The sequence below is a fragment of the Lepisosteus platostomus genome, chromosome 14, assembly GCF_059453375.1.
Source record: "Lepisosteus platostomus isolate fLepPlt1 chromosome 14, fLepPlt1.hap1, whole genome shotgun sequence".
In the NCBI taxonomy this organism is placed as follows: Eukaryota; Metazoa; Chordata; class Actinopteri; order Semionotiformes; family Lepisosteidae; genus Lepisosteus; species Lepisosteus platostomus.
Window position 1 is genome coordinate 20,350,772 of NC_142624.1, and position 4,350 is coordinate 20,355,121.

The window sequence follows — 4,350 nt, forward strand, 5'->3', positions numbered from 1 at the left end:
TTTACAGGCGTCTTCGCCCCAAATTCCCTCTGACAAACTCAGCTTTTTCCATATTTTTCTCCTTCTTTTCCGTCAACTTACACTTTTCCGATATATAAACGGACCCTTCCACCACTTTCTCAAACCATCAGTTAGCACACATGTTCGGTCTCTTTAAGATTTACTTTTGTCGTGTGTGAGGTAACAGCTCATTCAGTAGGGGGATGCTTTAACTTGAAAAACCTGTGCATTCCTGCACTCATTCAGCCAAGGGCGTCTGTTACCTCCGGATCTAAATACCTCTCAGAGACTTTAGAGAGGATTTACACCGCACTGTTCACAGGTAAGAAACGAGACCTCGAAAACCCCCTTTCCTGATCAGTAATTCACCATCCCCAGAACGCCAGCATCGCTGCTTTTGCCCCGGGGTGGACTTACGCACTGAGCTCAATCAGGGCGATTCTCGGGTCTCAACGTCTTTTAAATCCTGCTACTTAATGCTTTGCTCTTTTATTATGAGGTGTGTTTATGTTAGTGTCGTGCGTGTGTATATGTATTTCACAAACAAGGAAAACACCAAAAACATACATACATATATCTCTTCTACTCCTGTTTCCTTTAAAACAAAAAAAAAACCACGCCACGCCAGAAACCACACCACTCCAATCTGTGCACGATCAAGGCGTAGCTAATCTCAGGACCCCGGGCGTAATTAAAGCCCACACCAATCCTGGATTATACGTGCATTTAATGCACCACTCAGCTCCAGAACCCCGGGCGCAATTAAGGCCACACCCATCCCGAGCCACAGAACTCCGGGTGCAATTAAGACCCACACCAGTCCAGACCTTCAGAACTCCGGGTGCAATTAAGACCCACACCAGTCCTGAACTACGTGCATTTAATGCACCACTTGCTCTAGAACCCCGGGCGCAATTAAGGCCCACACCGATTCTGAGCCTCAGAACTCCGGGTGCAATTAAGACCCAAACCAGTTCTGACCTTCAGAACTCCGGGTGCAATTAAGACCCACACCAGTCCTGAACTTCACGGTAAGGGTCCAAAACCCGTTCAAAACTCCACGCGCAATTAAGGCATACACCAGCTTCGAACGCCTGTACACAATACCGCGGAACCCCTGCCAGACCAAATTCTGGGCTTACAGCAAACAACCCATTACATACACCGGTGCCTTCCCCGGGCCAGAGGAATTCAGAAACTCACGTTTACTCCGTCATCTCGAGCGATTCTCGCAGGGAGCAGAGATTTCCCAATCGGTCAGAGAGAGTCGGGACTTTTAAATAAAAGAGGAGTCCTTACCTCTTAGTTATGTGCGTGCTGACCGTCTCTCCTGCCGATGGGAAGTTCTGCGCCTTCTGGAGCATCCGCCGACTACGCCAAATTTGTTGTAACAGAAGAAATAAGGTTCTTGATCCCGAGATGAAGTAAAACAGATGAGTTTATTGCATGCAAGGAACAATAAAGCCGAAGTCTTGTTTCCCGCAAGAAACAACAAAACCGAAGTATTGTTCAACGTACTGTTACAAACTTTTGGGTTATATAGTGTTTTCTTCTCCGTTTCTGACGTCACTCGGTCTGATGGTAAAGAGGGGGGTTCATGGTATTTGGCCAGTTTACGATGTTCTGGGCAAATGGTCAGTTTAACATTACACCCAGGGGGGTTCCTAGCTGGCATCTGCAATCCTTATCAGTTAACCCCCTTTCCTGCCATAAACCCCTGCTTGTGACTTGGAAGTCTAAACCCCCTACAGAAAGGATTAAATTCAAACCCCCGTCTTCACATCTTTCTTCAATAGGATCCAGAATCTCAAAAGGATAGTGGTGTGGGACAGCTCTACCCTATTGTTGACATTTATACAATAAATATACAATTTATACAATATGCTGAATTGTGTTTACATATATAATGATTGAGCCTGTGTACATCTGTACATACTGAACATTATACTGTAAAGTGCTGAATAGTGCAATACTTTGTGAGCAGGCATCCATTACCTCACCTAAGTAAATAGCTAAAAGCAAATCTAGAGAAATGCACACAATGAACAAAAATAAACTTGCAGAACTGAAGAAAACCTGTTCTCACACGGTGAAAATCCCTTTCTAAATCTTTTCTGTTTCATCACTCAATTATTTGTGTGTTTTGCAGTATATGAACTGCTTTTACTGTTTGCACATAAAATCCTCACCTTGACTAATACTTGTGAAAAAAAAGTAGTCATATCAAAATGTACTCTGCTTTATAAGTCAGACTTTTGTAGAAATTATTCAAATAAGAAAGGTAGACTAACAAAAATAATACATTTTCTTACAGTGGGCAATAACTGTTGTTATTAGAAATATCAAGTTTATACAAATAAAATGTGTTTGTTACATGCATGCTTTCTGCAGTTAATATTTTCCTTAGTTTTGTATTCTGCAGTTTTGTGCTAACATCTATTAAGATGGATTCTTCTTGAAATAAAGAGAAATTGAATGGCATTGCCTAAAGAGTGAGATATAATATATAATATTTCCAAATAGGTTTTTATTTAATCATTTATACCTAATTATTAACATGAACTCTGCTATGATTGATGAGTATCTATCTTTTGAGGTGTAACATATCATAAACCTATTATAGAAACAAATAACTCCTCTTTAGGGTAAATTTAACAATTAAAAATTAAAAAAAACACCTGAAATGTCCAATGTCAAGTAATTTAAATGAAGGAGATTTTTAATAGATTGTATTGTAGCTAAAACAAAGCTTGATCAATTCAGTTAATTGCAAGATGATAATAATGATATTATTATTACTACATTTTAAAATCCCTATTTATGCGCTGTTTAGTCATTTGTAACTTTTAAAACATCTTTTACATTAATAATATATGCATGGCATTCAGCAATTATTTTAGCATTTATATTGTCTGACACTTGGTTTAGTATACTAGGAACAAAGCACTAGTTTTGGCACACAACTAGCCAATTCAATATAATCTATGCAATGTGCTGACTTTAAGGAGTTGTTCTGAAGAAATGCAAATTATAGAGTGGGTAAACACGTGAGTGTGTTAATTAGAACTGAAGTCCATTCTAGCAAGTCATAGACCAATCGTGACATTATTTGATCTATGTGCTGGATCATATATTGAACTTCATAAGACAATTTTACTAAGAACAATTCTAATGAATCTATGCTCTAAAATTGATGCACAAGATAGGTCTAGGACATTTTGCACAGATGCTCATTTTTCTGTATTTTCTGTATCTTTTTCTGTATGTCGCCACCACTGACTGATAGAACATATGTAGCATTTTACTACACACATTGAAGGACCTGAGCCTCCTCAAGAAGTAAAGTCGGCTCTGACCCTTCTTGTAAATGGTCTAAGAACATCGAGGCCATTTACAAGAAAGGTCAGAGCCGACTCGGTGGTGGCAAGCGCCATTTTCTACGTGGTGGTATGCTGGGGCTCTGGGATTAGAGAAGTGGATTCCAACAGGCTGAACAAGCTCATCAGGAGAGCAAGCTCTGTCATTGGGTCTGGCCTGGACCCCCTGGAGGTAGTGGCTGAGAGGAGAATGATGTCCAAACTAGAGGCCATCATGGACAACTTCTCCCATCCCCTCTATGACAGGCTTGCAGGAATGAAGAGCACATTCAGCAATAGACTGATCCATCCATGGTGCGACAGGGAGCGCTACAGGAGGTCATTCTTGCCTTCTGCCATAAGACTGTACAACGCATCCACCTTTCGTCTGGGCAGAGGCAACATTGACAGTGACCCGTTTCTGAACTGAACAGTAAACTGATACATCTGTTCTTTTCCTTTTCCCGTTTTAAACCGTTTTTGTGCAATATATGCCAGGGACCTCTGCAATACATTTGTATTTATTCATAGTCATATTGTCCAATACGACTTTTTTGTGTACTGTTCTGTTCTGGTTTTGTTCTGTTCTTTGTGTGTTCTGGACTGCGAGAAACTCTTCTACTGATTGTATTGTATCTATTGTATTATTATTATTGTATCATTCGTTACACTGTGTCTGTGTTGTCTGTGTTAAGCTGCTGTTGCACTGCAATTTCCCTTACGGGATAAATAAAGTATCTATCTATCTATCAGATCTAAAAGGTGCTTATTCATTCTGTTTTTCATGAACAGCAAACAATAGGATTTCACTTTGTTCTCCCAATTATAGTACTTCAAAATGTGTTCACATTTCAACTTTTTAAAGCATATGAACACATCAGAGGGTGGCACAGTGGTTTGCATTGCTGCCTCACAGTCCACAGGCCCAGGTTTCAATTCCAAACCTGGAATCTGTGTGGAGTTTTTGGGTTCTCCCCGTGTTAATGTGGGTTTC